Raw genomic sequence first — 22,228 nt, 5'->3', positions numbered from 1 at the left:
GTAATATAAGCCATGTTTGGCAAAACGTGTGTCTATTTGCCAGTTCCTTCTGTTTGGCTCTTTTAAGGCTCGATGATTTAAAATCCTTGCATTATAGAAGTCAGGATCGATTTTCGCTCTGCTCGTTTTCTGTGTGCTGATTATGCCCGTGGCGTATGGTTAATGAGACTCAGAACCGTGTTAGCAGACCCAGATAAACCTGCTAACGAGGGATCCAAGGAACCGCTGCAGAAAGTTTATCCTATTAGACGCTCCATGGCTCTTCAGGGCGAAATAAATTAAACGAGGTATAATTTTGTAGTGCTTTTTCATTTCTTTGACAACTGAACTTGCGGTGAATATTTTAAACTAATATAAGAAAAAAAATGTTTTAGTTTCTATAATAAATAGAGCTGAGATATTTACTGCGTGCTTGCAAATACAAGCAGAGATTACCTTGAAAAAAATTTCATTCAGAGAGAACTTTTCTCCCTGCAGCTCGGTGTGAACTCAATTTATGTTTTAGCGAATATATTATCAAAGGAGAACAAAATTATAATTATACCGACTAAACGTTCAGCATATTTTCTTTATGCGAGCTGAGATGGCCAAAGCCACTGGAATATTTTATGGAGGTTTGTTTTCCGGTATTCCAGTTCATCCCGTTAATCCAACAGCTGAAACTCACTGACGTGTAACTATTGCCACCGCTCACATGGCGTAAGAGAAAACGGTGAGATGTATTCGTGTCGTTAACGTAATCGATGTAGTTAGAAGCCGTTCCGATATTATCAAAGCCCCTCGAAGAGCAATCTTCACACGAATGGACACAACCCAGGTAGAACGTAGACGCACAAGAGTGGTGGGCTTGGTTAAGAGTCACTTAGAGTTCCTGGGGGGGGGGGGGGGAAGCAAAAACATTGAAATTTAACTTTGTTTTTTTATTCAGAAATACAGAGATATCATGGATTGACAATCCAGAAGGTATGGAGTTGGAATCTAAGATTTTCGATTGCTTTGCTGTAAGTGATGTGTGGATAACAGTCCGGCTGTTGAAGATGAGAGCCATTAGGAAACGCAGTACCTATGACCATTTGAGTTGACAAATGGTAGCTGTGTCGCAACGGTGCCGCCATCATCGTCATAACGGCCGTCGGGATGACGCCGTGATTCTTTTCGTGGTCAGATTCGTCTCTATAATGACATGCTTCTCTTTTCAGTACTCGACTAGGAACGTTTTCTTCCCTTATCTCTTGTGCTATCTTTGTTTTTCGGTACATAGTGCTGCTCTTCTTAGTTCTATCCTACCATCCTATATTTGACTTGGGCTCTAGCCTTTGGCTGGGTTTCGGCATAATGTCCTAACTGACGTCGGTGCATACGAGCAATCTGCCTTCGGTAGCCAGGCGCCATCTGGCACTCTGCGAACTGGGCTTCGCTTGTTTGTAGTCCTCTTTTCCATCTAGATATTTATTACCAGTCTCTGTATGGCATCCGGTGCTTTTTCATAAGTTGAGAAACAAATAGGGAATAGCTGACCACCATAACGACCATCACATACGGTGATGAGCCCAGCTACCCAAACCCTAAAGTTTCCCCCGGTGTGTCAGGCAACGTCAGTCTCCACTTTCAGCGTCCTGATTATGGAGAAAAAATCTGCAAGAGTCCAACGTACATAGCTCCGATGGCAGTAGTTACCGGACAACAGAGAAAGAATTGGTACAACGAAATGTAGTTACACGTATCGCGGATGCTTGCATATCGGTATGATAGTGTTTTTTTTTTTAATACATCTATATAAGAACTGATATCCACACTTTTTATAGGGCTGGTCAGGTCTTTGTCCCTTGAAAGCCAGGTGCCTTAATAAAGGCTATAGATCCATTCGTCTTTTTTCCTATATGCAGTGTTTTCCACGTGTTCTTATTCATGTTAGCCTTACTGTTCGAATACGAGAGAATCCTGATAATTTACCATTGGCTGTAAAATAGACTGTTTGTGCTTATAATAAGTAGATACTAACTACGATATTGTTATTTGCTAATGACTGTAATTACTTACAATAATTTTCTCTGATACTAAACCAATAATACGCTTCAACGCAATCGGTCCAATAATCGGATCTGCTTCTGACGTTCGCTGGACGTTATATTTGTTGCTTGAGTGCACGTCCTATTTTAAAAATCCATTGGTATGATTAAGATAGGGAGGCGAGCACAAAACAACAGGCACTGGCTTTGGGATGCAACTCTGTCCAAACGGTACGGTTCCCGGCTAGACAGCCGTTGGTACTTTGCGGGGAGTCAGCTGAGTTGCTTTACGTGTTTGAATATTTATAGCCCACTAGACAAAAAGGTCTCTAGATTTGAAACCACTGCAGAGCAGTAATAGCGAACTGGCGACCCCCTTTTGAACTTTAGTACGATAACCAGGAAGAAAACGACAACTGACATCGTTTGTAGCTTGTGTCTGTCGTCGATGGGAAACAGCCCCGTTCTAAGCAAAAACCTATTGAACAACCAGCGTCTGAGACAGACAACTCAAGTGACTTTCTGTGCTACCGCTGCTGCGTATTGGTAGCCATTTTAAAAAAGCCTTTTATTGCAATATTGGTTGCAAGTAGACGGAAACATAGCAATGCAGGTCTACTGCATACTTTGTCTGCTGGAACCAAGAACGAAAATTGTGAACATGTCATCACACTAAGAATATATGTGTCGTTTTTATGAATGACCGTCTGCCATTTTTTTTTTTTGTAAAACCATAACTCCATCTCTATAGAACTTCTGTAGAATTTCTTAGCGAAAATTTTCACAGGGGATTTTTTCATTGAAACCCTCCATTGAATCTGAGTCCACACCATTGAAAGAGTTTAGCATCGACCACAGTAAATTACAGTCTGCTAATGCAAGGAAGGATGCATTAACATTTTCTAAGTTTTCTCACCTTTTGCCAGGTAGTTAGAAACGTATCCAACTTGGCATTGTTTATACGATGTCTTTCCTGTTTACTAGTTCTGACCGACTTTCCCAATTTTATTACTTGCCAACAGTAGAAATTCGGATAAATCGTTTTACCAGGCGGCAGCTGCTCATAATGCACGATTCCCTTCATGTTCCACCGAGGGCAAAGTATCACCTTGTTTGGCTTTTGAGCTTTGCCACTACTATATTTTATTATTTACACACTATTGTTGAATATTATCACTTGTTTAGTCATCCGTGATCAATCACTTTAAAGGAAGCTCGATCTCGTTGCGCATCTATGAAACTTCACAGATGGAAATACAATGGAACGGATTGGTGTGCGTCAATTCATTTGGCGGCTAACATCGAACCCTTCTTTTGTAGCCAGCTTTCTTCTAACGATTCAAGACTGTTCAATTATTGATGATTAGTTTCTCGGCAATATTATGACAACTCATGTGTTGGTCCTACTCAACCTTCGCAATAGCCTTATCAACTTTTTGGCCGCTGTGAGGAGTATCTTTCACACCGAAATTCTCGAAGCGAAAGAAACAGAATCATGTTTGAGCTTTTGCTCCTGATCACGCATCTCGGCCACAGACAACACACACTTTTTTATGGACTTGGGTGGTATTGATATACATTTAGTAATACATTGTAAAATATGGCCAATTTTTGAAAAAAAAAAAAAAAAAATCACTAATCTCTCAAAGCTCTTTAAATTCAATCTGGAAGAAGTCATCTTAACAATTTGAGCAGACCCGCTAATGCTAAATATTGGCTTTCAAACCGTTAACTTCAACTTGACGCAGTTTAAAGAGATTTATCAACTCAATATGTATATATATTATCATTTTACATTTGTCATATTAACTATATACATGGTATACGAGCATATACATCGAATAACATTTTTCATTCAGATCCATTAGCATTATATTTGCGTAAGGCTGTTAGGCGTAGAGCGGACACAAGCTTCATAGGTAAAGTATGGTCACGATTTTGACGTCACGTTTTTTACTGTTCTATTTTGGTAAATTACAAAATTATAGTTTCTAATGAAAAGTTAATCTAATTACTGTTAACCATATTAATTTAATTCATGGTCATTGTTTGATTTGAACGTAGATATCACAGTTGTTTAATTTCATACCGAGGATTTATCACGGCATTGGCAGGCTTCGTTTCTCGCGGAGAGCACCGTTCCTGTTCAGCCTGCTCAGTAGCTAAGAAAAATTTATTCTAAATTGTGACTTATCCGGTGTTAATTTTTTTTATTGTTCTGGCGTCCAGCGCACTATTGAGTGGCTACTTAGTTATACAACGTTTGGCGAGATAATTGAACTTGTCATGTGTTCATGATTTCAGCAAACGCCGAAAAAATAATTGGAAAGCTCAAGGGTGGGTCACGAACTGGTAGATTCGGCAACCTAGGACGTCTTTCTTAGGACAGTTGGGATATTACCAGGTTTTTTACGAGTTCTCAGGAGGCAATGTACGAACTTTCTACTGACCAAGGATAGTGTAACTATAAAGGCATGCTAAACCGCCGCAGAGTGACACACTGGATAGAAAACGCGTCCAAATCGACATGATTTGTCCTGAAGAGGCAGCGTTAAATTAGCGAGCCAGGTCTTAAGTAGGATGCCTGCGAAGATAAGTTCAAACAAACAGCGTACCTATCGACTTACATCTTACGTTTCTTTGTGGTGCACTTGCTCGGCGCATTTATGTGCAATATTTTTATGAAAAATGCTTCGTAGCCATGGTACAGCTTCCGTTCCGCTTTTGCCGAAACAATTTACTACTCCTTTTAAAAAGTCATGTTTACTCCTGTACATTAACGCGATAAAACGAAGAGACGTCGTAACTGTAGAAAAATCAGGAGCTGAGAGCGCCGCTAAATAAGGATGTCACAATATGCATTTACGAATATATTGAGTGGGAGCACTTTTCCTTTCCAGGATGACATCTGAAGTGAATGGTCCCAATTAATGGATAATAAAAATGCGGTATAAGTGTAGATACCAAAATCATTAGATGCAATTAGTGCCATATGTGAGAAAAAAGAACACTTTAACCCGATGCATCGAATGTTATCTTCTGCTAGATAGAACGCCTCGCCTCAACGAGATATTTGAGTAACTTGCTCCCAGCCTAAAAACTGTTCAGGTATCTCTAGACGACTTCAGTAGGGTTATTTATGCAAGCGGAAGGCAGCCGTAATCGAAGGCATTGGGTCGCTGCTCGTGGCGCTGTTGACTTTTGTGGTGCATTTCTGCTCTCTGTAAATGCTGATTTAGATAGATATGAGATATTTCATTTATATGGCAGCCGATACAATTCATAGATAAATCATACATTAAAACGAAAATTTAGCTCAAATATGGATTATATTAGTAATCGTTCGACAACATCGTTCTCCGACTAGAAACAAAAACGTGCCCCGACTATATATTGTTCTTTTTATGACAAATTCTTTACCTGCGCAACGATACAAGCACAAACGATGTGAGACTCGTGCAAATGGCTAACTACTAAAGTAATGCCATTCGAAGCTTGCATTTCTTTGTGGAACAGAGTTGCTGCAGAATTATATCTGAGCCTGATAATACTCGATATACACAGGCTGATTTAAAAGCAAGGCATCGTACACCTAACGATGTAAACTAAAAGGTTAATTGTAATAACAATAATTATAACATCACTACACGGACACGCGACCTAGTATATGAAACCAGAGCATTCTTCTAATACTTCGTTGCTTATACAAATGGCTGGGTTTATTATAGGTGGCTAGTGCAGCTGAAACTACCACGGCATCTCGCGAATATCACACTATAGGGTTTTTGGTTGCTGATATCAAGCGACTGCATAGATGTCTGATTTCTTTGGTAAGAAAGCCCTGCAATCAAGATATGCTGGGCTAAAAGGTTTGATGATCATGTGGTGACCTTTACAAGGAAGCGAAGCCACGTTACACGTCGATCAGTACTGCTAACGAGATCGAATCATTTAAAAAACTTAGGCACAGCTTAATATCTTGGTTTTCTCTCTTGGCGATCGTGTAGCACAGTGAGATGTCTTTTGAAATCATTGAGGGTTTTTTAAATAGTCTCTTTCAATTCCATTATCAACTTAGAGCTATCTCACTCTGAAATAGGACATAAAACGCTTTTTTTTCTTCAATATGAAATTTGCTTTTTAACTTCTCTATTAAGCTGAGATTCCAATCCAATAGCTATACATGCAATTCTTCACTGACTAGTTATATTTTAAAATTTGCTGCCTACTCTTATTTTTATGTATTTTACTATTAGTTATGACTAGATGTATGTTTTTATCTATATTTTTATTTGGTTTATGTTCTAGAGTTATATGCTGTGCTTTGCTAAGTTACATGAAAATTATTTTATCCTACGATGTGTCCCATGACACACTATAGAGTAATAGGACCTTATAGGAAGTTCGATGTGATGAAAGTTATGTTTGAATCATGAAGCTTATAAGTTACAGTACTACTGTTAGGTAAAAGCAACTAATAAATAGCTTGCTTCAATGACAGAGGAAAGATTGAATTAAGTCTTACTGCCTTGGATTGCTGACGCCCGCGTACGTCAAAGCATTTGCCTTACACACTTCCGGAAAACTTTTCTATGCATATTGGATCGCCTTAAATTGTATCGATTGCCTCGGTTACCTCCCGTATGCAGCCTTTTTGCCATGGCGTAATATCAAAATGACATTTAAGCTATTACGCCCGATGAGTCTACGTCAAGGCGTGACGTCCTATACTGTTAATGTTATTACCAATCCTATAGTTTTTAAATAACTTGAATTATATAGATTTATATGTTGTAGCCAGAATCAGAAACTGAACAGTTTTATCCGATTGTTGTAGTCGAAGAAGCAAAGTTTTATCCTGCTGCTTAAGAAAAGTATAATATATATATATATATATAAATAATATATTATACTATATATGTATATATATTATTTCAATTGATATATTATGTGTCAATTTGATAGACGACACTTTCGAACGTCGGAGGCTCACTCTGTCTAAATAAAACTGAAAAAAAAAAATGATCACTCACAGAATTAAGGTCTATATCGCGCCACAACGCGAAGCTCTCATATGGCCTAACTGTGTGAATTTCGTTTCTCGAAATATTTGAACACTTCGCATTTAATGCTGCCATTTTACTTTAACGCTAAGTTAGTACAAACCCTACTTACTATCGCATAGGATCTTACTCCTAATCGCATACTAGGGTATGCGATTTTGTTTTAGAAATGCATTATAAGATAAAAACACGAGCCATTCTCAGACCTTTTACGCAGGGTCAATTTCTAGCAACTTTATCCTTTTCTTCGTACTTTTAATTGTCATAAAGGACTGATATATTTTTATTTACAGAAGAAAAATATGGCATAGAAGACATCACAGCCTTCATCGTATGACATGTATTGATTAGAGATATCAATGATTCAGGCGCAGTTATTCATCCTATTTAATAAAGTTGTCTATACAGCCTGTTAAGTTGTTAGGTTTTATAAGGATTTCACACTCTGGATATGTGGTTATTGTGTTTGTTTGGTGGAGAGCTATCTGCCAATATGAACGGGCAGCTGGGCAATCTGCTCTTCTTCGGCCGAGGGGCAAAATAAAAAGATGGACGAAGGAGAATGAAATTGCTGATGAGTCAAACGAGAAAACCGACTACATTGTCGAGACAATGCGGTCCCTACCCGTGCACCCTACCCCGACTTTGCCACATCGGTGAGTCCAGTGCTCTGTCATGCTTCCAGGGTAATACAGTAAAGTTGGCTTTTCGTTTGTGAATTTGTTGCCTACAACGAGGTTGACTGCAACGGACAACCAAGGCTCAATATCTGGCCTTAGCTGGCGTGACGCTTTTCGATCCAAAGCGGAGGATACGTGTCGAACTCGTTCTTTGGCAGTTAAAGCCAAAGAACCAACGATGTAGAAAGAAGCGGCCTAATCTGAATTCTGTCACACCCTGTCGCGAGTCACGAAGCTGATAAGCTCATGTCCTCGCCGGAAAGGGAGGTCCCCGAGGACGTATGGATACCCGTGTCGAACAAAAAAAAAAGTATAACAACCACGTAGTTTCGCTTCTTCGCCCTGCTAACGTTGCTGCAATGTTTTTCTACTAATGTTTTATTAGTAGTATTATGGAGCCAAATAAGGGTTAGTAACATGTAAGAGGCGTGACATAGGACGAGTATATATTTCCGTGTGGCTTGGGCTATTCTTCATTTTTGAATTTGCCATTGCCGTAGAATACTTTATAATAATTAGCTATGCTTTAGTAATTATAGATATGTATTGTTGTCATACATTGTTTTACTGCATACCAAAGCAGATGATATATACATAGATAATAAACTCGTACGAAATAGACTAACCATGCAAATTTTCCTACGCCATGGAGAGGCTGGGAGAAGGAAACGTATCTGTATGATACAATGGAGCGGTTTTGCTTGCCGCAACCGGACACAAGAGACATTTATATTTGATTCGTATTGGAGGCGATAGGGCTGATTGAAGTTTTAATCAATTTCTAAATTTGTCAATTGTATAAGATTGTTTATAATATTATCTATTTTCTATGTAACTATCTCGATCGTGTTGCGACAAATGAACCACTAGCATCCGCTAGCTAAGATATTGATGTGGGTCTCATCCATCAACGAATAACTCAGGCATTTCTAGTACCACCAATTACCTCTAAGACCATTAGTTAATATAATATAAAAGCTGACGTCACTTGAACTCACCCGGTCCATCCGTTTAGCTATTGCCAACGGAGTAGTAAAAGTTGATTCTAATTGGTGAGTTACGAAGTCACGGCCGACCGAACTGCAAAAGCAACTATCTCGACAGCAGCAGCAGCAGCAGCAGCAGCATAAAGAGCAGCTTGAAGTCATCGCGCAATTGATACAAAAGTGAGCGAATCATTAACATTAGTTGGAACCATTAATCTCGCCTGCGTACTCTTTCATATAACTTGGAACAGCAATTCCCTCATCGACACCAAAGGGCAAAAGCAACGATCACTTTACCCACTAGTGGATGCAGGCGTCCAGAGCCTTTGTAGGTGTAGTCCTTCGAAGAGATGATTTAAATTTATAAACACATCCAGTGGGAACGAAGGCGAACAGACCGCCATCCCGCACGTATGTGCGCCAGCTCTATACTTTCATTGGTGCTCGTTTTTTCTCTGGCCGCCTCAGTGCCCCGTGCGACGTTTATGTATTCTTCTCCTTTTCATTGTGCTTTTTGCAACAGCGATGACTTGAGCTATAATATGTAGCACCTAGTTGGTACCTGTAAAATCAAACACCTGCTTCTGGATTAGTGACGGCTGAAGGATAGAGAAGCTCCTCACAGGAGGAAAATTTATGGCAAAAGAATGGGGTAGATATGGGACAGATGACGATTTAGGCGACGATGCCGGATGTATTCTTTTTTCCCTTAGCTTTTAAGGCAGGCAACATCTTGGAGAGCCATTAACACTCGCGGCTGCCACAACCCGTAGTAGCCATACATTGTTTACTAATGTGGCTAACGACTCATTCTCCCTTTATTTCATACATTTTCCCTGTCCTGCCCTGCCGATTCTCAAGCCTTTATCCACACTGCTACCTAATGGTCACTGGACGATTTACCTATTCCACGGCACGAGAAACGGAAGCTGGCAAAGGACGAAAAACGAGACATCAGACTCGGTGAGGAATCGGTTATAGTGTGATGGGTAGCCCTTTAAAGTGAGTCACACATTTGATGCAAACTTGTCACCTCATATAATCAATTGCACATATTGAGTAATTTTTCTGTTGGCGAACTTTTTTTGCCATGGCATAAACTTTAAATATGGCATTGGCAAAAAATACCTACTACTATAATAATACTAAAGGAAGACGTTTTGGTTACGCTTCAACATTGGTCATATGCATAACACTAATATTACCAGATGGCCACGAATATGTTGAATAGATATTTAGATGTTCAAGCAGCGCAGGCCTGATCTTCTGAGCGGGTGTCCTTTGTGTTGGGGCGCGTTTAGAAGGTTTCACTATGTTGGATTCATTGTCTATTATGATCATCGTGACTCGTTCGACGTCTTTCTAACTAACGCAAGTGTTGCCGTCTGCAACGAAAGCGCGAGCTTGTTAAACGCCTGAGTTATTACACCATTGTTCGGTAATATATTATTCAATATTACATAGCGCCAAGCTATCATATGTGAATCGAGCCACGTATGGTGCGTAAAGAAGGTCAGTCATACAATGATATTCATTCTTTGCCGAGAAAAATACCAATATAATCTAGCTCGTGTATTCCGTACAGCGCTGGAATATACTCCTACAATACCCAAGAGGTCGATGCCCCATGGCACTGCGTCTATAGCTATGGATTGTAACTTAATTTTAATTTTCTTCCGATGATATTGGATTCGACGTAATGTCTGTGTGGCTTCATGTTTCGTATACGGTACGTGTAAATATATTATATAGAGCAGACTGTATACTATTCTTTGTTCTCGTGATAACTTATACTGTTCCATTTTTTTTTTTTTTTTTTTTGGTTAATCGCATAACCTGAGCTGTTACGAGGTTATAGCAATGTGAAAAGAAACATTTTTGCTTTTTTTTTTTTAACTGTCGGTATATGTAACATAGATCGAAGGAATGCGGAGATATTTAGCGCTGATGATGATGATGGTTTATGACTGTAGTAGAATTCCTTTTTCATCTCAACTTAACGACACGACTCGCCCATCTGTTCATCAGAGCTCGCTCACAGTACTAGCTTTGTAGCCATACTACTGTCGAATTTTCATATCTATCGCATCCCAAAAGCGCGCATAGGGAAAGGTATCGAGGGGTTTGAAGGTTTGACATTACTGACTACTGGTGACTCGGCCAACTTCTGGTCGTTGTTGTTATCGTCCCCATGAACCCCCGGCCGGAGTCCTGCGGCGAGGAAAAAAAACTCATAAGGACAGGAGCATCCGCCGGAGCAGCTTCCGGCGTCGATCAAACCTAACTAAAGCTCCACCTTTTCTACACACCTCTGCTATGCAGTAGGTGTTGTTACTTTGACTACATCCATAGTGGAAAGTAAATAGCAGTCAAAGAGAGATATGGAAAAAAATCTTGCCGCCCTCCATTCACTTCGACTTTAACCAACTTCTCAACGTCAGGGAACCAATGTATTGACTGAATACATTGAGCGACATACGAAGAAAGCAACCAGCCATGGAGTCGGGTCCTACCCAAACACAGAAGTTAGATAGAATTCTCACCTAACGGCAGCTGTCCCGTTTGCCAGTATCATAGAAGTAAAGCCTGCTAGGCCGGTGATCGCGTAGCATGATCGCGAACCTCTTGTGGGACAAAAATCCGCCAGATTCAACCATCCCTGCCTTTACCCCTAGCCACGTTTCCCGTCGCCCCCCGCCGGAAGTTGGCAATAAAAATATTGGATTTTTGTCGTGACGTTCCCTGTCTGAGCAGACAGGTTTCATACATTACGCCGAAAAGTATCGTTCGGATAAAGTTGAATGGTCATTGTGTGATGACGCTGCAAATGGTAGTTGGTGAGAGTGTCTGTGTAATATAGTACGTATTCTCCTAATTTTATCTTGACTACGATTATCGATAATAGACAATTATGTTACTGTAAATTATGCGTCTTGACACCGCGCGCTGACTTGCTAGCTTCTCCGTGTCTCTGCTCTTTGGTAAACACAAAAATGGTCTATGGCATCATACTTTCGAAAAAACTGACCTGTTACAAGTTGACATGACTATTTATGGTACTTTAAACTAGAAATTCATGTTCCATTGCGAACTTCTAGCGAAGAGTGCAAACAACTTATCATTAGTCATATGTTGCAACCTCATGCTTTAGACCCGATTCAATTAGGTGCTAAATCGCAGGCTCGTCTAGCCAATTTGAGTCACGCGCACGTTTATTTCAAGCGCCTGCCAGATTAAATTTGAGCGGATGTACATTTTTTGTACAGATAGAGCACAATAAAACGCTAAGCTGGGTTGTTAGGATATCCGTATGTTCGTATTTGAATCCGCTATGGATCACACTGTCCATTTATAAGTAGAGCATATAAGAAAAAAAAAGATGAATTAATTTTTTTTGTTTATCTATAGATTTAGTTGTACGTCCTTTATTACTTCGAAATTTGGCTGTGTACTGGCGACCGTTTCGATCTCCGAAATCGAAATTGGTCTGATGCCAATTGCTTAGTATTTTCGGGGATATTTTTTAACTCGAAATGACTCACAATTGCTTCTTATATCTGTTCGACAATATCCTTTCTAGCAGGTAAGCGTATACACCTGGCGATTGAACCGTTTTGGACAAAAGCACTAGCAGAATCGCCCTGTCAGCCCCATACTTAAGGGGGACTGCCACCCACTAAAGGGCGTGGGGATCACTTGACTTTATTAACGCACTCGGCGCAATATTATATGTTACGCGAACTTTATCATCTGATCTGTGCCAAGCTTTTGAAAAGGAGGAGAGGCAAAGCAAAGTTTAAATGACCTTAAGCCCCTTCTGCTCTAACAACGAACCTTTAGTTGCTATCGCGTCTTCTCACATCGACGGAGTAGGAATGATACTAACCGATCAAGTGAGTCTATTTCTGCAACCCTCAAAGTTCTTTATCCGATAATGGTTGTCAGGAGCCAGCTTCGTCCCATCATTACTATGAGGACAAACGGCAATACTGTTCGCTTTGCGTTGTAGTGTTTCCCAAATGCTAGCCCAGTACCGCGTTGCGGATGTGTCTAGGAGGGGTCACCTAATGGGGACTGTGTATTATAGCATCGATCCTGGTGGTCGAGCTGAACCGAATATCGTAGAGTGGCAAAGGGTGCTTACTGTTGAAATTGTCCCACCTACGACTGCATTCACTCTGCTCAGTGTCTCTTGACGAAGTAACCGGGGTCGATCATCACAGCACGACCAAAAAACATTATGACCGAGTGAGCACACATTGTGATTCTTTGAGACGAAACGCTTGTAGGCTGAAGGGGGTAATGCGGAGGGCAAAGACCAAAAAAAGACAAAGTCAATAAGGTAAAACAATATAATGCTGTAGCTATTCTTTTGTGTCTTGCGTGCTTGTGCTTCTCTCATTAGATCTGTTAGTGTCTGTGTAGGATGTCTGCATGCAGAATGTGCGCATGTATCTGTGTGGATGTGAGATCGGACACGCATCCAGTTTTTTTTTTTCTATGCCGCAAACGTACCAAGGGTACGAAGAGCACCAGGGGAATGGGATAGAAACGGGTTATGAAAGGCAGCGAACCAGGCCCGAACGAAGCCCAAACGGAGGGAGGCGAAGAACGTGCGTCACGCGAGCTACCAATCGGCGTAATTGTTCCGGCTAACAACTAACCAACCAGTCAGGCAAGCAAGCAAGCAACGGCACAACGGACCGCGAGCACATAACATAGCGATGTTGGTAAGTGGGACACAAGCAACTATGATAATGACAACATCGACGACAACGACTACGAAGAGGTCGTGTGATGATGAACCCGCCCAGTGTGTCTGTGTGTATATATATATATAGGGACAGAGAAAGACAACCATGCCGCCCAGATATTGTTGCCTGCACACATCCTTGGCGTCCAGTTGTCCACAAGGGGCTTCATGTCGATTACGTCCGGTCAGGTACCATGTGGTAGCCCAATGTACCTTTGACACTTTGGTTCGTCTAGGCTGTCGGCGGATAAATTGGGCACTGTCTTGGGAACGAGGGCAACAAAACCTGACCCGGCGACAGTTAACCTGGGGAGCTTATCTGTGCCGCGGATTTGCCTTGTCACGGTGTAGGACTGGTGTCATTCGCGGCAAGACATAGCACGGTCCGGCTGGCGCTAGTAAAAGAAAGAAGAAACGTCATGTCAGTTCCGGGTAAATTCTCGGTTAAATGTCAATTTGTTGGCTTCATCCAATATTCTTTAGCTTGGCCAAGGGTCAGAATCAAATAGACTTATTTAAAAGAAAATTTTCTAACACTAGGCGACGAAAAAATATACTTACGATTGCAAAAACCTAGACCGACAATTAAGGCAGCAATGCAAATGGATCGCTATATGAAATTTTATTTTTCGATCTATAATTTTGTTTTTTTTTTTCTAGGCCTTCGAAAACGAAGCATGAAAATAGTAAGTTTCGGAATGTATTTGTTATGATACAATGTTGGCGTTATATTAGTTATCTGTCTGTAAATAATGCAATTTCCCTTGCAGTTGCTGGCATGCTTTGCTTATGTATGTTTACAGTTCATCGAAGCCAATATACGGACTGTTGTTATCGTTTTATATAATAACTATAAGAAAAAATAAGACACATGAAAACTGAGTTGCATAAGCTCCTATTTTTATTCGCTTTTTAGTTATTTTCCTTTAAAAAAAGTAGTTGTTGCGTACCCTATAAGCAAAAGAAATCCAAGTTTAAAGAAGCGTAAGTATAATAAATAAATTTTTAAGGACTCAAAAAGCTGAGCGAGTTGAAAATATGGGCTCGTTGGTTTTAGGGTATCTCCGTCATGCAGGTAAGTGGTTTAGAGAATCCCAAGACAATTTTGAACTACTGGATCTGTTATGGTCAACCTCCAAGCACCACCAGTAACGAAGACCAAATGTTAGTATCAAAAATGTTTTTCGAGAATCCCGCTATTTCATAATATAAAATTTCTCTTCAGCTAAATACCCTCAAATAATGACATTTAAATCTAAGGGTTTATGGGCTAATACTACTTCGTGATCTATTAGAAGATGATCTAGAAGACTGTTCGCACTGTTGCTCAACGATTTTTATTTGATCAACAGAAAGAGTTTCTTGGAAGGATTATGTCTTGGATGGACGAAGCCCATCGTAAGCTCCCATGTGGAGTAAACCGCCAGTTATGCTTACTTTTTTTTTTTTTTTTTCTAAGAAACGACAAAAAAATGAGCAGTTATGTCAGCTTTAAATTATAATGTGGTTTCTTCTATACTACAAAATTGATACTTAGCTATTTTTTTCCTAATAACCCGAATATACTTTCAATACACAAAAGCGTTTTCTTTACAGGAATTATTAGTAGGACCTATTATCATGACATCAATTATAACCAGGCAAGGCGTCAGCGCATTACGCCGTAACTCTACATGCGTTTTTCAATGAGCAGTTTACCCGCCGCACATAGAAGAGATTTGGTTACCAGATTCAGCAGAACGGTTTCCGAGATGGTCAGAGCTCGTCCTAATGGATTCCTTCTTCCGGCGCACTTTTCCGACGGAGTCTAAAACGCGAAGACGAAACGAGGATGCAGATGCGTGCGAAAAAAATCGGTTCTCACGAGAACCGGTGCAATAATGCAGATCTAAGGGTTACGAACAAAATATGAGGATGTATGGAAAGTGAACGTAGCTATGATGACTGACGAATCAATGCTGTTACTCCGTCAGTTTAAATGATTTAAAAAAAAATATTAGTGTAATCATAAAGTGCATTATTTTCCCGAATAGATTATTAAGGCTACATCTATTTCTATTTTCACTTTCATTGTAGCCTATTTCTGTGCCCTCCTCCGTGTGTCTCATACATATGGCTGTAACACTTCGTACGGTACAATAGAGTACGCTCTGGCGAAGATGTCATCTTATTTACCTGGAAAAGAAACACATTAAAGCCAACAACAGGAGCCAAACCGTTGGTTTTATGACCCTTCAAAAAGAAAAATTCTCATCAGCTAACGCCACTCATATGCTACAGTCAGTGATTCGCCATCAGATAGAAGGACCTACGTATCTAGGAGAACGTAAAGTGGTACCAGAATCCGAATCCCAGATACGGTCTTCGCTCACGCCTGATTCGATAGTCGCTCCCGTTGTAGACCATCGTGGGGTGCAGATCACTAAGCGACTAGGCGTTTCCTTAAGCTGATCATCTGCAACCGGACTAGTGTAACAGATAGAATCAGATGAATATCTCGTACTAAATTTAACCAACAAATAACAATTTTCTATCACTGCTGGCTTTGCCCCACTGTCTCATGACTGATAAGCTACGTAATTAATTTATTTGTTGAAGCAGACAGAGATCTATGAAAACGTTTGGAAATATAACGCTGGCTAACGGAACTAAAATAATGTAAATGGATAACAAGAGATTTGCGTATCAATACTGATTTAAAATTATAGGCTAGCGTGTCTATCTGTGCGTCTTATTGAAGGTCTACGAAAAGGAATTAGGTTGTAGCACTAACTCGTATGGCTTGAATGAAGTTGTTTGAAGTAACTTAGGGAAATATCTGGCAGCCACAGCATTTCGACAACAGGAAAGAGGTTATGAAAGTTTTAATAATAACTTAATGAGATTATATAGCTGAGCTTCACTTGATAAAAAAATTGGAGAGTGGTATTTTTATTAGGTAACCGATATATGTGTATGGAACTGGCAACTTCTTTCGCAACAAACATCAACTAGATGTTGAGTTCAATAAGGACCTAATTAGGTTTTGAATCATTCAAGTTAAGGCGAGAAGACGCTCACTCTGAAATCCATCTATAAAAAAAGGTGTTAATATTTTCGCATGCGTTATGCCACTTATCTATTTCATGTTAAATCGTTATAATAATGATGCTATCATATCGCTAGTGTAATTCAACAGACTTCATTTTTACTGGTGAAGTAAGGTCTTGCGTGCGGACTATCATTTGGTATGAACGCGGCGTCGATGTTAGCAGTGATGTCTATAAACTGTCTCAGATAAATGTGCTCTGAGACATATTTTCTGTTGTATCACATCTCAATGGAACAGTAATTTAAAAAGCCTTTCTCAAACGTCTCAAAGAGTACCAATTTTTACCCACCGCTGCGACTCGACATGCGACGAAATGCATTATCCATCTAGGGATCGATTCAAGAACCTGTATATGGATTATCGTGAGCGTCTACATTAATCTAAGGCAATTTGCAACGAGCTACTTCAGTTGATAATTCTCGGACAAGGCGCTCGGTCTGATGGCTAATATTCAGAGGTGCGGTTTCAGATAGGTTTAGCAAATATGCATCGATTTGGAAGTATTTGGTCGCCGCTGATCATAGTACTTAACAGTATATGGTGAATTTGGTGTCTGTACCGTAAAAATTTGCCCCTATAGTCCAATTAACATAGCATTACATTTAAAACTAAGGGTTTTAACAATCGGCTTGCCGAATCGTGGAATGCAAATACCGAACACAGTTTCGTCGATAGATACGACGCAATCGTCTTGAGCGGTTCTGTACAGATAGAACGAGTATCTCTTCGTGTTTTGTTTTTTTGTTGTTCAAAAGTATAGATAAATATTACGAAAAACTGTAAGTGAGTTATCGCATTGGAGTTCATCTCCTCCATATACAATAATCCCAATGCGACCTCGAATCGTATGCGTCTCACAACGTCCAACCCTGACTTCAATATTTTCCGTAATAAAGAGAACATAAGCAAGTCTACCAACTTTCGATTGCGATAGAACGATGCACTCGCCATAATGTGTGAGTCACGGCTATACGTATCTCTATATACACTGTATGTAAACGTGTATCACTCAAGCTTTTCTTCCTGTTTTTCAATGTCCGTTGCAGCGTGAAGGTAACAGCTATGTGGTCGCGCGAGGCCTGCTCAGTGTTTGATGTTACTCAGCTGGTAGGTGCTCGCTGGATGACACGCCAATCCAACAAGGTCACGTTTGGTGTCCTGTTTTAGCTTTGTTCACTCCGAACGGTGCTCTAGGCCGGACTCAGCTTAACGTCCATGATCCTTTTCGGAATTCGCCGCACTATTCACAGTTTTTCGTCTGCAAATGCCGTGGCCGAAGCACACGCACCGTTTATTCTGATGAAAAAAGGGAGAGAAAAGGGTTGGATCTTGTCTATTCTACCTTGTCGCTTCAATCCTTTGAATATTTCAACTGTCACCGAGTCTGCCGCTTGAATATATCCGCGTTGAGCGTTAAATCGATGTATGCATGTGCGTCTGTCTGGGAAAGTAGAAGAGCGTCGTTTTTTTTTTCTACCAGAGTTTGCTGAATAGATTTTGTGGGATCTTTTTCGTTCGAATTTTCTCCTTTGGCGTCGACACAACACCTTTTAGAAAAAGTCACTATAGACTAATTGCTGGCTGTGTGTTTTATGTAGTATCCTCCACAGTAGATTTACGGTTGCCCGATGGTCCACAGTTAGAAAACTCTTCTTGGACATGTGATGCGGGCAGCGCTGTCCACTTATAAAAGCTTTTTATCAGTATTACACTTTACTAGTTCACGGGTATTCGCAGAAAAATTTAAATGTCTCCTAAAGCAGTTTTTTGTCACTTATTTTATTTGAATATCTGCTTCATAAATCATACACATAGGTACGTTGAAGGGCATTTCGAGCGTTATCCAATGCAAGTAGATTTCTTTAGGAGACAAATGAGCCATTTAGATATTCGACTCGAGGTAGAGATATATCAATGCTCCCTTGACTATATCGGTAAAAATGGGCTTTATCTGCATATAACCAGCGTACAACGACTATATGATATTCCCACTGAATAGCTAGCGCCCACTTCTCCATAGATCCAGAGAAAAGACCGAACAAAATGGTGGAGGAACCTCCTGTGTATGACAGTCCAGCCTAAGAGGTTCTCCTGTTTTAGCTATTTTCGTTATTATCATATTGATGCTCTTTTCTAAGCGCGTTTCTATGCTGTGTCTTTGTATGGGAAGGCAGATGAATTATCAGATTCTTGTAAGCGTACCAACCTGATTAAGCCTCTCAACTCTTTCATAGATAATTGCCCGGGCATCACGGTAGAGAACTGTTCATGCTCACACATAGTAAAACGATCATGAAACATTTCGAAGGTTATCTATTATATTTGTATAATCTTCTTTGTGATTATCTGCAATGATAGGCCACTTTCGAAAGAGTTCCTAATGGTAATAGTTGTCGCCACTCTTGTACCCCAGCCCAGGTTTTAACTGATGATATGATTAATTCGGCACAAACTGGCATTCTTTCGTTGCAGGACTCCTCGTTACCTGGGCATGAGTGTTGTGCACTGTTAAGTTGTCCGTCGAATCCACTAACAGGTCCACTAACTAAGCCGATAGAACGTTGAGCGCAAGAAGTTGCCTAAAGGATCATTCAAACGATATCATCACCTTAACTGTATTTCTTATAAGGCTGAAACAACGGCGGTAGCTGCCTTGGGAAAACCGGCCACACCTCATCTATTACATTCACAACGGCACTGAACAGATCGCCAGTTTTTCTAGTCCTCTCTTGGGCTTGGTAAGCTCGTGATGCGTGCCTGATTCGCACGTGCATGATTGCTTAGTGTACGTTCTTGTTATTATTATCATCGTCTGTAGTATGCCCTCACAGCAACAACAGTAGCAGCAGAGTTTATCTATTGGGCATGTCAACAGCTTTATGTCATTGCGAATCACATACTAGGATGGTAGGTATAAAACGTACGGAAAGCATTTTGGTTGCGCCGCGTGGGTAATACTTATTCCCTCCTCAGCAACGCAACCTCAGCAATACGACGAGGCAGTAACAACAACACTGTCAAAAAAGAGTGGAGCACCCATATAGCCCATACCCATAGAGAAAGTCTTATGTAAGGAGGACGATTCCGCGTTCGCGTACTGCTGTTGTTTTTATTAACCAGTTACTCTGGTCGGTTTATAAGTGGATTATTCATCTAAATACGATTCTCATTGCTTTCCCGCGCTATCCGAGCAACCGACAACGTTACTTTCAAACCTCTAATTGCCCCTCTACGTCTTTTGTTTCCTGCAACAAACGATATGATGGAGTTGTGTCGTTAAGACTGGAAGTAATAACATCAAAGAACGGGTCGTAACATACTGAGGTGGTATTTTACGGCACGAACCTACTACACACATACAAACGTCACGCATGATGGCGTGTTATTATTTGTGTAAGTCGAAGATACTTATGTTTTTCTTTGTCAAAAACAAACCCATGCATAGCTTGCGTAAAAGTATTTGTCTCTGTATCGTCTTTATATAACGCCACTGTTCAACGCGGAGCAATAATCATGTGCTGTTTTTTGTTTCAGCAGAACAGACTGTAGGGGCACAGAACCATTCAAGAGCTTGCCAAGGTCACTTCTGTGCAATGCTTTTGTTGATAATCAAGTTAGGAAATGGTAGCTAACTTAATATTTTATTACGACGAGTCGATATTCCCCAGCCTACATCTGACCAATATGAGCACTCTGTTATAGGACATACACCACATTTTAATACTTTTCGCAAACACTGTTTTTATATAGAAATACTACCTTGTCGACGCTTAATGGTCGTCATTTGAATAATATGCCGTTCTATGCTTTGCGGCTAGAGATCACTACTCTGTATCAGTCGTCATAATGACAAATTTGGTTCTGATTTAGTTGTTTTTCATAGTCATCGAGTTTGTGCATGGTGCGGATATCGACATGTTGATCAGCTCTGGAGTAGCGGTCGATAAGATCTAACCGACCGTTTCTGCTCCTTTTCGAAGTGCCTAAATCCGTTAAAGGGCAAATCTGCTTAAGTAAAACAACTAAGCGAACCTCGAAGGAGGAATGTTCCTTCAGGCGTTCATCGACAACACTAGCAGTTTGTCAGCGATTCTGATGGCCACTGAAACGATCCAGGAACCATCCTTCTATTTAGCCGCGTTTCCCTTCTTTCCGTTTCCATTCCTGCTGCTCAGCTCTGTCTGGCATTACACGGACTGCAGATGCCTACATAGCAATACGATGCAGTCCCACAGTTTATCCTGTATGTAGTCGCACACGACCTATTTGCTATTTTAGCAGTAAGGCTGCGCTATCGTTTTCCTTTAAAAGGAAAAACCGTCAAATGGAGAGAGAGATCAGTGGAGAAAGATCTGTTGTTGCCCAATACCTCCCCCTAGTTCAGCCGCAACTCTAGTTCCCCTTCCTGCGTCGTCTGCAGCTTTACGACCGAAGTGAAGGCTGCCTCTTCACGATCAGAGTCGACGTTCCCATAGGACTAACAGATTTGCCAAGATCGGCCGAGCCTCTGATAGCCTTGCTCCGACGCAATCAGGGCTTCGATAACCACCTGCCTTCCTTTCATTAACTGTATGTAACGTGTGTGTTCTGGAGTGCAAATGCAGTAGCAGCAGCAGCAGCAGCAACAACAACAATGACAACAGCAAACTGGGCTATTTGAAAAAAACATTCTAATTGATATAGACGTCTTCCAGCTACTGGTTTATATATAACAATATTTGCCCTTTGGTGAAAGAGATGAATTTATCCACACGTTGACAGGAAATCGAAAGCAAACACCGCCATATTGAGGAACGAGAAGATAGCACAGTCTTCCTATACCTTGCAGGTCACAATGTTAAGTTAGAACTATAGTAATTAACAGAAAACTTTTTAGCACTCCAGTATTCGATTCGATTTAACAACTTATCGTAATTTCCTGTATTTAGCGTAAGGCATGCCCTGCTTTATATAACATATTTCTTATAGGAAGATCTTATTTATCATAAGAAGATCATATTTCTTATAGGATTATCTTATAATAACATTGACTTGAGTTTTAAATCGACTTACTTTCACGGCAGTACAGATAACATTTACTTTAGATATTAATTACCTTAATGACCCGAGAGTTAGGTAAAATGCAAGTTAGGTAGTTCAAGTTGTTAACCAAAAGGTTCCTTAAATATTTTCGCTCAGGTCCGTATCGTTTTTAGTACTTCTAACTGCGAGGACCTACTACACTGGTAACTAAAGTGGTAGTGAAACGGTCGCATCGATGAGGGTAGTTTCGGTGCCTCGTATCTACTTCGGTATTCAAGCCTGACTATTCGTTTAACTCCATCAAAGCTGAACTCTACCACGGATATTGCAACATACCGAGCGAATTTCGCAATGCGTTTAGTGCAGTACCAGCAATAGCTTAGAAAAGTCTTAAACTTACTACCTCAACTAATGAAAGTACATGAGAAACTTTCATATTGAGCCTGTTTAACGGTTATAAAACTTTTTCGAAGACTCTCGAGGATAGGGGTATGCCTGTACCAGGAATTTGCGCAATATGACATGGAACTAACATTCTCTCTGAATGAGACGAAGGCCAAATGATTTTTTTTTCGGTGACCTTCAAGTCTACGGCGGGCGGTTGTGTTCCGCTCCGCAAAGGAA

The 22,228-nt window shown here is 40.5% G+C and overlaps 1 long non-coding RNA gene across 1 annotated transcript in view; it reads right to left on the bottom strand.

The window, feature by feature from the left end:
- The window catches only part of LOC147757320 (uncharacterized), a 34,473-nt gene extending 25,178 nt beyond the window's left edge, over positions 1–9,295 (bottom strand). Inside the window, exon 1 of the long non-coding RNA XR_015321955.1 lies at positions 8,751–9,295. This is a non-coding gene — a long non-coding RNA (uncharacterized LOC147757320). The remainder of the gene's footprint in view (positions 1–8,750) is intronic.
- Between the last annotated feature and the right edge of the window lie 12,933 nt (positions 9,296–22,228).

The sequence above is a fragment of the Varroa destructor genome, unplaced genomic scaffold, assembly GCF_002443255.2.
Source record: "Varroa destructor unplaced genomic scaffold, Vdes_3.0 BEIS01000002.1, whole genome shotgun sequence".
Classification (NCBI taxonomy): Eukaryota; Metazoa; Arthropoda; class Arachnida; order Mesostigmata; family Varroidae; genus Varroa; species Varroa destructor.
The sequence above is the reverse complement of the archived record's forward strand: the minus strand, read 5'-3'. Positions and strand labels throughout refer to the sequence as shown.